This window comes from Otolemur garnettii, unplaced genomic scaffold, assembly GCF_000181295.1.
Source record: "Otolemur garnettii isolate 467f Iridium unplaced genomic scaffold, OtoGar3 scaffold00230, whole genome shotgun sequence".
Lineage (NCBI taxonomy): Eukaryota > Metazoa > Chordata > Mammalia > Primates > Galagidae > Otolemur > Otolemur garnettii.
This window is the reverse complement of record NW_003852625.1, coordinates 1,061,520-1,080,889: the sequence shown is the minus strand read 5'-3', so window position 1 is coordinate 1,080,889 and position 19,370 is coordinate 1,061,520.

Genomic DNA, 19,370 nt, shown 5'->3' with positions numbered 1-19,370 from the left:
TAGTATACCATGTATCTACATACACTACTTACATTTATACATACTGTTATCAAATTGTTTCCAAAGTGAAAATTACCAGTCATAAAGTAAATAGAAATAATATGTTAATAGTTTGCTTCTCTTTAATTGAAAACATCTTTACATGGAGATAGCAAATTTTAAATGATGTAAGCAGATATTTAAGTTCATGCAAATTAGGACTGGATAGAAATAGAATAACACCTGAGACCTGAAATTGATCTAATATTATAGTATACAAATTCATGAAGGCGTCACTGGAAAGAATGTTAGAATTTGTTTACTAACAGATTTAATTGATTATTATATTTTTAAATTTCAGATTACTGTAATGGTTCATATGATTAGATTACATTCTTTGCATTTATTAGGAAAAGTCTGAGTTATATTTGAGCCCTTCACCCAGGAGGTGCGCCATATGCTCTTACATGGTACCTGTTAGTTGGGAACTTACAGAGCTCTTTCCCCGTGTACCCTCCCTCTTTCTTGAATTTAATTGTGTTTTTCTTTCATGTGGGCCTGTAGTTGTTCATCTACTAGTTTCAAATTAGTATTGAGTACATGGGATGCTTGCTGTTTTGTTCTTGAGATACTTTACTAAAAGTCTCCATCTTTTTATGGCTGAATATTATTCCACTATATGTATATGTTAATAAACTGTGAGATATATATATATACTAATGACTGTGATATATATACTAATGATAATATATCACAGTTTATTAATCCATCCATTGGTTGATGGGCAACACGTGTGTTGTTTCCACATCTTGGTGATTGTGAATTGAAATGTGATAAATATTCTAGTGCAAAAGTCCCTATGGCAAAATGATTTTTTTCTCTTCTGGGTAGCTACCTAGTAATGGGATTGTGGTATCAAATAGAAGGTCTACTTTTAGCTCTTTGAGGGTTCTCCATACTTCTTTCCACAAAGGCTGTACTAGTTTGTGATCCCACCAACAATGTATAAGTCTTTCCTTCTCTCCTCACCCTCGCCAGCATCTGCAGCTTTGACACTTTGTGATGTGAGCTACTCTCACTGGTGTTAGGTGATATTTAAAGATGGTTTTGATTCGTATTTCTCTGATGACTACAGATGATGAACATTTCTTTTGTGTGTTTCTTAGCCATTCGTTTTTCTTCTTGGGAGAAATTTCTTTTCTAAAAGATTTAAAGCTAAGACATGATACCATAAAAGCTCTAGAAGAAAGTGTGGGAAAAACATTTTTGGTTTTTAAGTTGAGGCTGAGTCACTTGCACTATATTGCCCAGGCTGGCCTTGAACTCCTGAGATCTACCTGTAGCCTCCCCAGTAAGTGTATCACTGTGCCTGGTTAATTGATTCAATTTTTTTTTCTTTTAGAGACAGGATCTTACTCTGTCACCCAAGCTGGAGTGCAGTGGTGCAATCAGAGCTCACTGTACCCTTGAACTTCTGGCCTCTAGCAATCCTGCTTCAGCCTGGCTAATTAAAAAAAAAAAGACCTTTTTAGAGGTGGAGTCTTGCTATATTGCCCAGCCTAGTTTCATACTCTTGGGCTCAAGAGATTCTCCTGCCTAGGCCTCCCAAAGTATTGGGATTATAGGCAACTTTACTTGTATTGCTTCATTTAACTCTCATAACTATCCTAACAGTTAGGTAATTCTTATTATTTCCATTTTACAGATGGGAAAACTGAGTAACAGATCAAATAATTTTCTCAGAGTCCCATAACTGTTACATAAATGTGCACTCAAGCCCTCCTGTACAAGAATTCAAGCTTGTGTCTACTATACTATAATGTGTAAACTTCAGTTTTCCAATACATTCCCTCTAATGGAGAGAGTAACATTCTAGGGGAGGTTTGATGGTGTGAATGTTTGTCCCCTCCAAAACTCAAGTTGAAACTTAATTGGCATTGTAATACTATTAAGAGGTGAGACCTTTAATAGGTGATTATGCCATGAGGGTTCCATCTTTATGGGTGGGGCTAGTGCTATTATAAAATGGTGTGTTCAACTCGCTCTATTACAAAATGGTGTGCTCAACCTGCCCTTGTTTCATCTGTCATGCAATGATGCATTAGAAAGACCCTTGCCAGATTCTGGCTCCTTGATATTGATCATCTCAATCTTCTGAAGTGTGAGTCAATAAATTTCTGTTCATTATAAATTACCCAGTCTCTTGTGGTCCTGTTATAGCACCACAAAACACACTGAGTCAGAAAGGAAGATAAATTCTCCTCCTACAGATATACAAATTCAACTGAACCTGTCTACTATGTGATGATTCTATTTACCCTTCATGACCTATAGCAGCTGTTTTAGGCTGTCTCCTTCCCTAAACTCTCAGTAGTAAACACTATCGTCTGCCAACCTGATGATCATTCATTTTACCTCATCATTTCTGCATCTATTCTCTTCAATCTCTGCTATCTTACAGATAGAGTCCACCTGGTACTACCTTCCAAGGAGCATGGCCTTTTAGTCTTATATTGTCCTTCACACTGAGCACATTTCGCTTTCATTTTGGTTATGTATCTCCTTCCTACAAAAGCAAAATCCCAGTATTTCCCAATTTTTTCCCCATGGAACTCTAGTTAATAGGTATTATTCTAGTTAATAGACACGTGAAATAAAAGGATTGATTTTGAGGGAAACTAAGTTTGGGAAATATTAGATTCAAATTTTAACTCTGTTCCTTACTAATTGTATTAACTTGATAAAATCACTAAATCTATCTGCATCTTATTTTTCCTCGTCCACTAAATGAAGCTAAAGAGATTATCTAAATGCTGATTTGTTGCACATATTATATGAGGTAATACATGTAAATCACTTCATTCAGTCAGTGCTTTGCTCATAGCACTCATGACAGCTGCTATTATTAAATTATGATCATTGTTTTATTATAAGCCAGGGCACAGCTGTTAAGGTTGAATTCTGAACAAGTCTACAATTGGGTAGCACATATAGACCAGGTCTTACATGAAGTGGGTCTCAAGTTCTGTCCCAGATGGCTGCTTCAGAATCTCATCATTGAGATTTCTCATCTGTATTTCTTAAAAATACAGATGTCCAGGCTCTTTTCTTGGGGAAACTGATTTAGTACATTTTATAAATTATTTTTTATAAAGCCTCATCTTTTTATAAAACCAATTTTCAGTCAGATGTGAGAAGCACTAATTTAGGAAATATTATTCGTATTTCCTAGCACAACTTACAAAGCTTTATGTCAGTGTTTTTATACCTTTTTATCTCACGGCACTCTGGAAGCTATAGTTCATTTACGCAGCACACTTAAATTATGTTGATTAAAAAAAAAAAAAAAGAAAACAGTGAAAAAGAACTAGGCGGCGCCTGCGGCTGAAGGAGTAGGGCGCCAGCGCCATATACTGGGGGTGGCAGGTTCAAACCCAGCCCAGGTCAAAAACTGCAAAAAAAAGAACATACTTACCATGTTTTGAATTTTGTTCACAAACAATTTAATTAACGATCTTTAAAAATTTCCATGGCACACCTAAGAGACTTTCCTGGCACACCGGTGTGCCATGTTGAAAATCACTGCCTTATGTGATCTGGTTCTATCCTGACTTTACATCCTCAACTTCCTTCTGTAATATAAGGGAATGCTTTTGAAATAGATTTTTTGGGACCCTACATAGTATTTAGAAAAGAGAAGTGTTATAATCGACAGAAAAACATTGTTCAGTCACTACAAAGGCTGCCACTACTCTGCAGCAGAAGTTTGAAACACATCACTTTGGGGAAATTATTTAAAAGACAAATACCTGGGCTATACTCCAGGATTTTCAGGTGGAGCAAATTTGGACTGGAATTAGGAATATAAATACTGTAAAAGCTCATCAGGAGATTTCAATAAGGAGCCAGGCTTGGAAACCAGTGTATTTTTCTCTACATCTATATTTGTTGAGAGCAAAGACCAGATATTTTCATTCGTTCATATTTTCCAAAATCAGTAGCCTACTGCTTGCACAGAACAGGTGCTCACTTATTGGTCTGAGTGAAGGAGGAGGATTGGTTGGTTCAAAATGGGAGATTACTTTTTGATGTGCTACTGTAAAAACTTAATTTGAATCAGATTTATTCTTCTCTCCGAAATGAATGAAAAACAAGGTGATGAACTATGGTAGAACCTCCATAGTTTACCATCTCCCTACATTGACCACCCCACTAAATTGACCTAACTTTCATAGACTGGACATGCACCATATATACTTATCAGTACAGTAGGCTAGTAATTTATGTTGACCACCTCTGTATGTTGACCAGTTTATTCCTTGAGTGGTCAATTTACAGAGGTCCTACTGTATATTCTATTCCCTTCTCCCCTCTAATCATTTGCAAGGCTACTAGTGAGGAAGAAGTTTATGCTTTTTGATGGTGTCAAAATCCTAGTGTAACCAACTTGGTCTAGCACTATCCATTCAAAGCTATTTAACTTTTTCTTTTTGTAGTCTTTTGTGTATTAAAGCAAGGCAAGTGAACTATTCAGATCCAAGATTTTAGTACTTTGGTTGAACATTACAGACTCCGGATTCATACTTGTGTTCAATATTTTTGTGGCTCTATCAATTGTGTAACTTTCCACAAGTCATTTAACATCTTTGTGCCTCAGTTTTCCCAATCATAATATAGGGGGGTAACATTAATCTCTGTTTTATCCAATGTGACAATTAAATGAGACGACAAATATAACGTACTTAAATGGTTCTTCATGAATAAGATGAGCTATTTATTTGAATATATACTTGTTACTAATGAAAAATGTTCTGCATACATATCATCACAATTACATACAATTGTGACCCCATTCCTTAATGTCTATACTTTGGTGAATAAAACAACTTGTCACGTAGAAGTCATATTTCCCAAATAGTGACAGAGAGCAAGATTTTAAATGTGTAGTAGAGAAGAGGTTTCTGATTACTGATACTTGATCAGATTTTTACCTGTCTGTGAAAAGCAGGAAAAATTAAATGGCAAGTTTGCCAATTATAATTTCTTATACATTATTGCCTTTGGGGGGTTTATAATGATATTATTATTATTAATTTTTATTAGATCATAACTGTGTACATTACTGCATTTATGGGGAACACTGTGCTTATATACCATGTGGAATGTTTACATAGAACTGGTTAACTTAGCATTCACCTCATTTATTTAATTGTTGTGTTTAGACATTTATACTCTACTATTAATATATTTGACATGTACCCTTGCAATATGCACAGTAGGTGAGGTCCTCCCGATTACCCTCCTGCCACCCATCTGCCCCCCTCCTCTCCCCTGGCCCTCCTCTTCTTTCCTTCTTTCTGGGCTATAATTGTGTTATATCTTTCATATGAAAGTGTAGGTGATTATATATTGATTTCATAATAGTATTGAGTACATTGGGTATTTTTTTCCTATTTTTTTTTCTTATTAAATGATAGCTGTGTACGTTAATGCAGTCATGGGGTACAGTGTGGTGTTTTCATATACAATTTGAAATATTTTCATCAAACTGGTTAACATAGCCTTTATGTCATTTTCTTAGTTATTGTGTTAAGACATTTATATTCTACTCTTAGAAAGATTCACTTGTACCCTTGTAAGATAAACCAGAGGTGATCCCACCAATCACCCTCCCTTCACCCATCCACCTCCCTCCTCTCCCTCCCCCCATATTCTTAGGCTATAATTAGGTTATAGCTTTCATATGAGAGCTATAAATTAGTTTCATAACAGGGCTGTGTACATTGGATACTTTTTCTTCCATTCTTGTGATACTTTGCTCAGAAGAACATTTTCCAGCTCCATCCATGTAAACATGAAGGATGTAAAGTCTCCATCTTTCTTCATGGCTGCATAGTTTTCCATGGTGTACATATACCACAGTTTATTGATCCATTTGTGGATTGATGGGCACTTGGGCTTCTTCCATGACCTGGAAATTATGAATTGGGCTGCAATAAACATTCTGATACAAATATTTTTGTTGTAATGTGGTTTTTGATCTTCTGGATATATACCTAATTTTTTCCCCATTCTTGAGATCCTTTACTAAGAAGAATATGATCCAGCTCCATCCATGTAAACATAAAAGAAGTAAAGTCTTCATCTTTTTATGGCTGCATAGTATTCCATGGTATACATATATCACAATTTGTTAATCCATTCATGGGTTGATGGGCACTTGGGCTGCTTCCATGACTTGGCAATTATGAATTGGGCTGCAATAAACATTCTTGTGCAAATGTCTTTGTTGTAAAGTGATTTTTGGTTGTCTGGATATATACCTAGTAGAGGAACTGCAGGATCAAACAGCAGGTCAACTTTTAGTTCCCTAAGTGTTCTCCAAACTTCTTTCCAGAATGGACGTATTAGTTTGCATTCCCACCAACAGTGCCGAAGTGTTCCCTTCTCTCCACATCCACTCCAACATCTGTAGTTTTGGGATTTTGTGATGTGGGCTATTCTTACAGGAGTTAGATGATATCTCAAAGTGGTTTTGATTTGCATTTCTCTGTAGACCATGAGCCTGTCTTCTGTAGAGAATCTTCTGTTAAAATCTCTTGCCCACAATGAAATGGGATCACTTGTTCTTTTCTTATTAATAAGTTTGAGTTATTTGTGGATACTGGTTATCTAACCTTTGTTAGAAGTATAACCTGCAAATATCTTCTCTCATTCAACTATGAAATGCTGAGAAAAGAAATAGCTGAAGATGTTAACAAATGGAAAAACATGCCATGCTTATGGCTGGGAAGAATCAACATTGTTAAAATGTCCATATTACCCAAAGCAATATACAAATTTAATGAAATCCCTATTAAAGCAGCTCTGTCATACTTTAAAGACCTGGAAAAAATAGTACTTCATTTTATATGGAATCAGAAAAAAACTTGAATAGCCAAGACATTATTCAGAAATAAAAAAAAAATCAGGAGGAATCACACTATCAGACTTCAGACTATACTATAAATCTATAGTGATAAAACAGCATGGCACTGGCACAAAAATAGAGAGGTAAATGTATGAAACAGAATAGATAACCAAGAGATGAACCCAGCTACTTATGGTCATATGATCTTTGATAAGCCTATCAAAAACATAAATTGTGGGAAAGACTCCCTATTTTACAAATGGTGCTGGGTGAACTGGCTGGCTGGCAACTTGTAGAAGACTGAAACTGGACCCACACCTTTCACCATTAACAAAAATTGACTCTTGTAGAGGACTAAAAATCATATTTACTACAATAGCCATCAATCTCATAACTCATCTGGGGAATTGCCTAGAATAAGACATTCTCTTGGCAAGCCTAGAAATTTCTTATCACTTGGAGGCAAGCTGCCGAGTAACTCAGTAATCCCGGAGGAGCAAAGATCAATCCTGTGGTAGTAAGGCTGATGTTAAACAGCCAGCATTTTATGGCAGTTCCTTGATGAATTAGTGAAGGAAATTGCAAGTAGTCTTTTTGGAAATCATTTCCTTGAGTACATAACTTTTTACCATCTTTTGTTTACCCATATGAGATCATTTTCTTGAGCATGGCGCCCCTAAAACACATGATCCCTGAGCACACAGTCCTTGCATGTCTTTGCTTAGAAATCTTTCTGCTCATTATGTATCTTCTCAATAAAAGGACTCTGCAAGAAGTGCTCAGTGCTATCCTGCATCTATGGTAGCCTCACCTCTTGCAGCGTGTATTGTCAATCCGTGTCTCGCGTGATTATTTATATGGTCACACCAGACTCTCATTGGATAAAAGATTTAAACTTAAGACGTGAAACTATAAAGATTCTTCGAGAGAGTATAGGGAAAACACTTGAAGAAATTGGCCTGGGAGAATATGAGGAGGACCTCCTGGGCAACTGAAGCAACACCAAATATACATTACTGGGATCTGATCAAACTAAAAGCCTGAACAGCCAAGAACCCAGTAAGTATTGCCATTTTTAGACACAGATTATTTCATTCCTGCATTTAGGGTATTGAAATAGCTGATTTTAAGGAATAACACATGGTTTGAGATATAATTTTAAAAATTCCCATACTTGGAAAAAATTAACAATAATAAACCAATACCAGAATTATGATTTTTTTTTTGAAATGATACTGGTTCGTGAAATACAATAGTTTAAAAACCACCATGCTAAGGCCTGTGGTCACTGTGAGACTAATTTAAAGCTGAAACATCAAAGTAGAAATTATCATTTCTTTTGGCTACCTACCAGTGCAAATGCACATTTCTTCCAGCTGTGTTGTGAATGTAGTTTTGGTATTCAATTAGCAATTCCCAGAGCAGCTGCCACCATGGCATCAAACACACTAAGAGCCTTTGCTGAAATCTTTGACAAGAGGTAAGATTCATGATGATGTCTGTGATCTCTTGTCCTTTTGGGAGTTTTAATGAACTTCACAAGCAGCAAAATGACTTACTGTGTTTTTATTAGTTAAAATAGTTAAGATATGAGACTATGGGGGGAATTATTGCTGCTGTTGTTTAATGCTTGCATGTTAATTCTGTCAAAAAAAGGAGAGAACTTCCCATATTGTATCATAAAAAAGAAGATAAATTCTTATGTTATACTGAACTATCACATAAAGCATTTAAAATGCTTTGCAAAGATTAAAGCAATAGATATTGGGGATAGTGCCTCATACCTGCATTTCTAGCACTTTGGGAGGCGGAAGTGAGAGGATTGATTGAGGCTAGGGTTTAAAGACTGTGTTGAGCAAAAGTGAGACAAAAAATAGGAAGAAAAATTAGTTGGCTGTGGTGGTACATACCTCAGCTGCAGCTATACCAGAGACTGAAGCAGGAAGATGGCTTAAGCCCAGGAATTGAGCTTGCAGTGAGGTATAATGATACCTCTGAACTCTAGCTTGGGGGTCAGAGTGTGAAAGGGTCTTGGAGGAAAAGAAAAGATTAAAGCCCTAGAAAAATGCAAATATTATCAGATGATACCCACTTGAAAACTACCTCTACTTTTTTGATCTCCTTCATAGTTTGAATATTACATGGATATAACTTTTCATGTGCTAGAAAAAAGACCTAGACAGTGTATTTGTACACTTCCTCTGAAACACTATTGTTATTACCTCAGTTATGTTTGAAATCACATTTAAAATATTGGAGTTGCTACTTCTTGATGATACGTTAAGAAACAAGTGTGTTTTTGAAATTTCTGAACTTTCCACAAAAATTCTGAGTAATATGTATATAAAATATGAAATTATAAATGTTAATATAAAATGAAAGTAAATATAAGTAAAGACAGTAAAACCACTATCATTATCTGTAGCTGGAAATGAAAACCACTATGTAAGCCAAGCTTGCTTTATATCTGATTTCCACTGGGTGTCAGCAATGTATGATTTTCAACTGACTTATGTTTAAATAAAGTTGAATAATAGTTCTAAAGCTTATTTTTTGTTAACATTTAACGTAATATTTTTTATCGAAGAATTTTATAATTAAATGAATCTTTAGCTACTAGCAATCATTTTATTCTTTGGTTGACAATGATTTATAATCACCACAATATTATATAATGCATAACAAATAATATTCTTATGATTTAGTAATATATGAAATTGAAGACCTTAAGATGAAAAAAAAAAAAGGAACTGAGCTGTTAGTATAAAGATTTTTTGTTATATTTTTGCTTTGTGGAGATTTAGGGCATCTAAGAGCTAGGTTGAACAGAATTGTCCAGAAAACATCTAAAAAACCATCTGTTTTTTAATGGGCAGCACTTGTGGCTCAAGGAGTAGGGCGCTGGCCCCATATACCAGAGGTGGCAGGTTCAAACCTAGCCTTGGCCAAAAACTGCAAAAAAAAACAAAAAACAAAAAAACAAAAAACCCCCCAAACCCCCAACGATTTGTTGATTTAACCTAAAAGAGTTAAGGAAATTTTACTCTAAAATATGACTACTTGGCATAAAGAATATTTTAAATTAAAGGCTATTTAAGATCATAAAGCATTGGAAGGACTTTTTAAAAAATCTATATAAAATCAGACTAACCTGATCAAAAGATCAAAGGGGGCAAATGACTTTCTTTTCTTCTTTTGAATGCTAGTAGACTTGCCTCAAATCATTTAAAACAGCAGTTCTCAACCTATGGGCCACGACCCACAGGAACTGCATTAAAGGGTCATGGCATTAGTAAGGTTGAGAACCACTGATTGAAAACAGACTATCTGTCTTTTAGGTTAATTTATAAGTCAATCTGTTTTCTCCATCTATTCATCCTCTCTAGCACTTATACTTTATATTCTCTCTCCATCCTTAAAAAAGGCATCTATAAAGGTATCTGACTGTCACTGAGACATTGGATAATCACTTTCATGGTTCCCCCATGTGCATGGTATTTGGTAATAAACATTTCTCTCCTTAATCTGTCTTAATTGTGAGTTTTTAATGTGCTGAAAGATAACTTGATCTTTCAGTGAACTTTTGGCAGAAAACGGCAAGTTTCCCATGATGCCTCCAGTGTAGCATATACAGTGTAGCATAGCCTTTAAAAAGATAACCCTGGAAAATTAGCACCTGAGCTTCTATAAAGAGACATTGTATTGACTCACAATTTGAATAAATATACCATTATTATTAATGGCTGAAAGAGAGATCCTTCAAATTAAAAGACTTTTAAATTTTTAACAAAACTTAAGAAAAAAATCTCTTCTTTGGAACAATTGTTTTATTTGCATTGATAAAAAATTAGATTAAAAAGGGCTCGGCACCCATAGCTCAGTGAGTAGAGTGCCAGCCACATACATGGAGGCTGGCGAGTTTGAGCCAGCCTGGGCCTGCTAAACAACAATAACAACTCCAACCAAAAAAAAAAAAAAAAAATCCAGGCATTGTGGTGGATGTCTGCTGTCCCAGCTACTTGGGAGGCTGAGGGAAGAGAATTGCTTAAGCCCAAGCGTTTGAGGTTGCTGTGAACTGTGATGCCACAGCACTCTACCGAGGGTGACATAGTGAGACTCTGTTTCAAAAAAAATAAAATTAGATTAAAAAGAAGACACATAATGTTATAACTAACCCTAAAGATTCTCTTGACAAAATTAAAGACCAAGTATCTAATTTAAAATAAGATTAAACATAATGTTTTAAACACTGCCCCTGTGGGAATAATGATAGAGGCTGGTTTATTGCATAACCTAATGGTTAATATTCCATATTTTCATCTCAGCAACCTTACATTCAATTCATAAACAGAAAATAAATCTGTTCTGCTTTGATATTTGGAGATTATGCCATTCGTTAATTCTTTTCTGTGCGCAGCTTTTACTTTCCTATAAAGACATATGAAACTTTTAAATATTTATGTATGAATGGTCAGATGAAAAGCCAGAGTCCTAAAAAATATTACTTAACAGGGTGGTGCTTGTGGCTCAAGGAGTAGGGTGCTGGCCCCATATACTGGAGATGGTGGGGTCAAACCTGGCCCTGGCCAAAAACTGCAAAAAAAAAAATTACTGAACAAAATTATAGGTTACATTTTATTTATAACTAGTAAGAATTTTCTTTCTTGAAGTTGCTTTTATGACTTTTCTAGATCTTGTAAAAATTGTTCTCTACATCTTAAAATACTTCTTGCTTCTTCAATTAAGTAATAACCTTAGTTAGGGCTTATTAGTTTTACTTGCAAGGTTCTTTAATTTAAAAGGTCAAAAATGAAAATGTCAGGCTCAGTATGGTGGCTCACACCTGTAATCTTAGCACTCTGGGAGGCCAAGGTAGGTGGATCACCTGAACTCAGGAGTTCAAGACCAGCCTGTGCAAGAGTGAGACCTCATCTCTATTAAAAATACAAAAACTAGCTTGGTGTTGTGGCACATGTCTGTAGTTTCAGCTACTTGGGAGGCTCAGGCAAGAGGATCCCTGAGCTCAAGAGTTTGAGGTTGCTATGAGCTGTGATACCACAGAATTCTACCTGGGGTACAGAGTGAGATTCTGTCTCAAAAAACTAAATGAATAAAATAAAATAAACAGAAAAACAATGTTCTATCACTCCATGCCTACTGACATCTAGAAACTTCTTCCTGGAATAACTAAATGTTATAAAGCACTTAAATAAACAATTCTATATCATAACGACCTACATAAAGATGCTAACTAATATACAGGTTGGCCATAGAGTTCCTGTGCTATTTAAAATAGTGTGAAATTTGCACATGAACTTTATGACCACCCTGTATGTAGAGGATATCATCAACAGGTTATAAACGCATGACCTCCACCAACTGACAAGGCTTTTCATCTTGTTTGACCAAGAGAACAGATATACATCAAAATTAGTTATATGACAAGATGTGACATCCACAGAGAAGAAATATTATGCTACTGCTCCTATTAGTGACTCAACTAGACACAGAAAATCCTCTGTGGAGGCTCAAGAATTGCCTCTTATCCAGGTAAAGTCACTAGAAAGAAGATTTCCCCACTACATTTGAAAATAGAGATGATGCTAAATGTTTTCTGAGTGACACACTAGAGCAATATTATGATGAAACCCTGTGGTTTGATTCCACAGATGACATTCATACAACTCTTAAGATGGTGATTGTCAAGTCACCAGATGTTATAAATAATTTACAATCCAGGCCTATGCAACTAAGATAACTTACTTGCTCCTTTTATAAAGTTGCCAGACACTAGAAATTGTATATAGACAGAGAAAAAGTCTAAAGTGGCTTAGTTAAGTGATAAAACCAAGCCCTATCACTTCCAAAATTAGACCAAAGGCCTTTAATATCTATCAAATATTTTGTAACCTGTTTCCATAGAATGACAGGGACACATGGGTACTGGAAATGTGAAAGTGTCAAGGAACAAAAAAGAGACACAGCAAATGTCAGACTGAGAGATCACAGGTTCCAATATGACCTTATCTGCAAATTACACTAGGTTTTTTATTATATGTGACAAACACAAATGGTCCCCATATAGATATTCAAGATGTTGTAGACTTAATTATCTGACATCTTTTGTTACCAAATATCCTTTAAATGCCAGCCAAATTATAAACTTAGGCTCTTTCCATCCATAAAATGGTGCTAAGCAAACATACTAAATGTGGCATGTATATTATAATTGTAAGTTATTTTGATGCTTGGTACTTTTTTCCTGCCATTTTTAACTCATGAAATTAAAAAGACAGTTTTTAATCTCTTCATGGTAATAGAACAAAAGTTCAATATCACCATAAAAGCATCAAATACACTTCAGTTAGAAGTTAGCAACAACCCAGCCTCTGTTATATTTGAAAACTGCTGCCTCCGAAATGCCATAACAGCCCAACAAGAAAGAACTTGTATGATTATTAGCAGAAATGCTTGCCACTCAAAACACGTCTGTAATCTACGCTCCTTAAAAGACAAGATAAATATTCTCCATTAGATTAATAAAGACCTATTTCCAAGAATGAGAGACTGGTTTAATGGGGTGTGGAGAAATGTGCTCAGATCTGTTCTTTTCTACTTACTTATTTTCATTCTCATTTATGTTCCTTTCTCTTTTTTCAGATCCCTTGTTTCCAAACTACTAACCCAATCTCTTCTCTCCACAGCTACTGACTCCGCTTTTAAGGTGTGGAACTCCTATGGAAGTTACAGATGGGGGACTGAAGGAGCTGAGGAAATTTTACCCCAAAATATGACTACTTGGCATTAAAAATATTTTATTTTATTTTTGAGACAGAGTCTTACTTTGTTGCCCTTGCTAGAGTGCTGTGGCATCATAGCTCAAAACAGCCTCAAACTCTTTTCCTCAAGAAATCCTCTTGCCTCAGCTGTGACTACAGGCACCAGGCTGTTTTTAGAGACCAGGTCTCGCTCTTGCTCAGGCTGGTCTTGAACTCCTGAGCTCAATCAATACACCCACCTCAGCCTTCCAGAGTGTTAGGATTTCAGGTGTGAGCCATTGCTCCTGACAAAGAATATTTGTAATTAAAGACCACTGGACCAAGTTTTCTCTCTATCTGCAATAAAACCAGACTGACCTGATCAAAAGATCAAAGGGGGACAATGACTTGCATCCCCCTGAATGCAAGCAGACTTGGCTCAAATCATTTAAAACACAATACCTATCTCTCAGATTAATTTATAAGTCATTCTGTTTCCTCTATCTATTCTTCCTCAGTAGCAACAACTTGCTACACCTATACTCAACTTTCTGCCTAATCCTTACTAAAAGCCATCTGTAAAGATAGCTGACTATCATTGAGACATTGGATAATCATGTTTGTGGTTCCCCCTATGTGCCTGGTATTCGGTAATAAACATTTCTCTTATTAATCTGCCTTAATTGTGAGTTTACCTTTGATGAACTTTCAGAGAAAAAAAGGCAAATGTCCCATAATCTCTGCAAACCCCATAGCCATACATTCACCGCACATTTATTGATCACTTACTGTGTATTAGGAATTGTAAAGGGAATACGGTGGTGAACAAAATGGACATTATCTTTTCTCTCATATTGCTCAGGGTTTAGTTGGGAAGACTCTTATAAGTAAAATTACAATTACATGAAACGTGATGTGTGTTATGTAAAAGGGAGATGGTGTAATACTGGGTTTCCTTGCTCTGGCTCTGGAATCTGGCTGCCTGTTTAGCTTCCTAACCCTGGGTTTACCTGCTATGTGACATGAGCAAAAATACTTAACCTTTCTCAGTCTTAGTTTCCTCATATGTACAATGACGATTAAAGTAATATCCATCCCATAGAGCTGTTTTAAAAATGAAAGTGATATACTCTTTTTAAAGCACTAAGGACAAAGCACTCATTATATGTCATAGAATGTAATTAATGGACCTACAGATTGCTGTGAGGGACAATACAGAAAGGACATGAGGCAAGAAGGATTAAACTTCCAGAGTTGGCAGCATTTGCAAAATATGTTTTTTTTTTGAGAACTTAAATATGTTACTTTTTGAGAACTTAAAATGGTTTATTTAGTATGGAGGGTGCAGAACCAGAGATTAGATTTGAACACATATATGAAGATCCTGGCAGACTTCCAGCTAAGTGTATCCAGCAGGTAGTTGAATGTGGATCCAAAGTACAATGGAAAGATTTGGCATGAAGGCATATAAGCGATTGTTGAAGTCATGAGTGTAAATGATGGAGAAAGAGGCCAATCAAAGAGTTTTGGTTCTAGGACTATGTGATTAGTGTTATACAGTAGAAACATCTTTCTGCTAACATTATGGAGGATTAAGATGAGTGGTGGGAGTGCTGTTCTAACTGATGACACAGAGATAACAGAATTTGACAGGTCTATATGATTTTGATTTAAAAACATACCAACATGATTTCTCTAAATAATAATGCGTTATTGCAAGTAAAAAATTAAGTACTGAGGATAATAATGTAAGTAATCATGCAAACATATATACAAAACTTTAGTGATATTCATTTCCAAGTTATCATTTAGGAAATCATATACCACTGTAACCAAAGGAACACTTTTTGATATATATATATATATAAATATGATTTGGCAGGGCACAGTGACTCATATCTATAATCCCAGTGCTTTGGGAGTCCAAGGCAGGAATATTGCTTGAGGCCAGGAGTTTGAGACCAGTCTAGGCAAAACAGCCAAGATTCCATCTCCAAAAAAATTTTAAAAAATTAGCCAAGCTTGGTGGTACATGCCAGTAGTTCCAGCTGCTTAGGAGGCTGAAGTGAGAGGATTGCTTGGATCCAGGAATTTGAGGCCATGATACATTATGATTGTACCACTGCACTCCATCCTGGAGGACAGAATGAGACCCTCTCTCTTAAAAAAAACAAACATAAAAAATTTCTTTGCCTTTCCCTAATTTCCTTCTTATTCTAGGGGAGTCATACATGTATCTGGAGAGATTCAGGATGATTATAGCAGAAATTCAAAGACCTTTATTGAGACAACAAACAATTAGTTGCTTATAGTATTCAAGAGAGATTAGATTGAGTCCTTAATGTGAGAAACTTTAGGATTATAGTCAGAAGAGCTGTTCTTTGTGGACAGGGAGGGTTTTCTGTCCCCCTATGTGTTTGATCTGATCCACTTATCTATATGGGGTATTTTTTTCCCAATAAAGTAGATAAGATGACTTTTGAATTGGGCACAGCAACTTAATGGAGGGGGGGAATAAAGACAGTGATGATAAAAGATATTATGGTAATCTGTCCCCTCCTTGGTCATCCCATGGCTTAGATTGAACATCCAATATTAGAAATATTGAGACAAAAGTTGAAGGAGCCATTTTCAGGAGACATTATAAAACTTTCTGTCTTCATTGATGTTTTCATAAAAAGATAGTGAAACACATGCACTAGAGCCCTAGTATGGAAGAGTGACAGACACTTGAGAAGATTCTTTTCATCAAGAGAGGCTTTACTCTATTACTATATATAATTTAAAAATGTTCTCTTAACTATATTTGGACATAGATTTTACTTTATGTAGTTCAGGCCTGACAAGTTCTATCAGGAAATGAGATAAGCTGGTCAAGCTATCAGGATGGTATGTGAAGAGGAATATTCTCTAGTAGCTTAGCAAATATAAATATTGTATCCCAGTTTTCAACTGTCCTGTGGTGCATGTGTACTAACACTATCTCAGAGATGTGTCTAATGCGATATACAGCTTAACAGCAGCTCTGACTTTTGCAAATTCAAGTATACCAAGTATATCATGATTTGTGTTAGAAGTCTTTAGGGTTTGTGAGAGCACAAGGTAGGCACATAGCAATCTACTAAAAACTCATATTATACATTTCATTTTCCAAAGACCCTTTCTGGCCAAGCTGCCTATGGAATTCTGTGTTCTATAATTCTTTCTTTTTTTTTTTTTGCAGTTTTTTGGCCATGGCTGGGTTTGAATCCACCACCTCTGGTATATGGGGCTGGCACCCTACTCCTTTGAGCCACAGATGCTGCCCTCTTTAATTCTTTATATTGTGGGCATCTCTGGCTTCTGCCTTTCTTGAATTTTATATATGGGTATCACTTTCAAATGCCCTTTAATTCTACCCTGAACATCCTTGCTCAAATAAAAAGAACCCCACATTTATCCGGACCTGCTTACCCTGAAAGGTCCTTTAAAGACTAACTTCTGTACTTCAGCATGCACCTTGGGGAATTCACCCCCAACAGCTAATGACACATTTCTTCTAAATAGTGAATTCAGATATTATATGTTAAATCAATAAACTGTTTTGCTTTCCTTATATTATTTAAGTGATTCTATGATTTTAATGTATTTGTTTAAAAATAAGTTTAAAAACCTTAGAATTAAATTGTGCTTCAATTCCAAATATTTGGAGGAATTTTCAGATATCTTTTTGTTATTGATATATACTCTGTTATATTTCTTTCTTTCTTTTTTTGCAGTTTTTACCTGGGCCAGGTTTGAACCTGCCACCTCCAGTATATGGGGCTGGCGCCCTACTCCTTTAAGCCACAGGTGCAGCCCTACTCTGTTATATTTCAATCATTAAAATGTATTAGGATATCTTTTTATAGCTGAACATGCAATTTATCTCACTGAAAATTTCATGAGCACTTGGAAAGAATGTGTATTCTGCTATGGTTGTCTCAAAGCTCTATAAATGTCAAATAAGTCAATTTTGTTATTTTTTTTATATACCTATTGATTTTTGGTCTTCTTTATTATAACAATTATGTAGAGAAAAATATTGCAATTTTCAGTTGTAAGTATGAATTAGTTTGTTTTTCTTTTTAGTTCTGTTTGCTTTCTTGTGTTTTGAAAGTCTGCTGATATTTGCATACACATTTACTGGTGTTCTGTCTTCCTGATGAATTGACTCCTTTATCACTATGAAACATCTCTGCTAATATTCTTTGTTTTAACATTTCCTTTGTCTTATATTAATATAGCCTTTCTAGCTTTATTATGAATAGTTTTTCATAATATGTATTTTTTTCATTTTGTAGCCTGTGTCTTTACAGTTAAAGTGAATTCCTTGCAGATAATGTGTATTATATTTGAGTCTTGTTTTTATTTAATCCAGTTGATTTAAACTTAGTGGAATTGTTCTTATGTTGGTTTAAATGTACCATATTGTGACTTGCTTTCTCTTTGTCCCCTATCTTTATTTTCCAATTTCTTTGAATTAATTGCTTTTTATGATTTTTTAAAATCTTTTTTCATTATTTCCAGGAATTTAAGAGAAATTCTATCCAATCATTAGCTGATCACTGGCTAATTAAGCAGAGACTATTGTGGCTGCAGATGACAAAGAATAGAGACTTTACAGAATTAGTTCAGAAAAAGAAACAAAATAACAATAAACAGCAAAAATAAATGCTGGGACTGGAGAGGAGGCAGAATCTAATTTCCAGACTTGACAATTTATACTATTTAAAATGTCCGGTTTTCAATAAAATATTAAAAGACCCATGTGAGAAAATATAGACCAAAAATAAGATAAAATGTATTCAATAGAAATGGTTTCAGAGGAAACCGAGACATTGGATCTACTACACAAATGCTTTATGTTGTTATTTCTATGTATGTTCAAAGAACTAACAGAAACCACATCTAAAGAACTACAGGAAAGTGTGTGCATAATGTTTCACCAAATAAAGGATATCAATAAAGAGAAAATATATGCAAAGGTAGAAATTCTGGAGTTGAAAAGTATGATAATTGGTGGCATAAATGTATTTATGATCTATGTACGAATGACTTAAAAAAAAGCAAACAAAAAATAAAAAAAAGAAAAGACAGAACAAAGTGTCAGTGAAATCAAAGATGGATGTCATAAATTTGTTTAATGTAATTGCTGCCTGTACATCCATTTTCAACCCTGACATGAGTTATCTGAAACCCAGTCATAACCTCTCACCTTTGCTCAAGTTAAAACTTCCCCTCCCCATGTGATTGTGATATAGCTCAATTGTTCTTCATCTCAATGACACAAAACTCAAAACACTTCACAGCTACTGACCATGATAAAACCTAATGATTGACACCAGTCATGTAAATAAATTTTCCCCTTTGGGCATGTTTTCTTTAGGCAATCTACAACTCCTGTGGGAAAGCCTAAGGGATAACGCCCATGAACTTTAAGAAAGTTAGTCTCATAGGCCTTCTTGTGCCCTACCTGGTTGTTGAAATCCCTGCCAACTCCAGCCTTCCTCTCAGTCCCCATCACTTCTGGCTGTCAGCACCCCAACCTTTCTGGATTTGTAAGTAATAAATATCATCTGTTTCATGAATTTTAGTTTTACCTTCTTATTGTTTCTTACCTAACACATCTGAACCTAACTTTTCCCCAGTCAGGTCTCCCCTAGAGAGTGGTTATCTTGGCTTATGGCCACTTTCAACAGAGA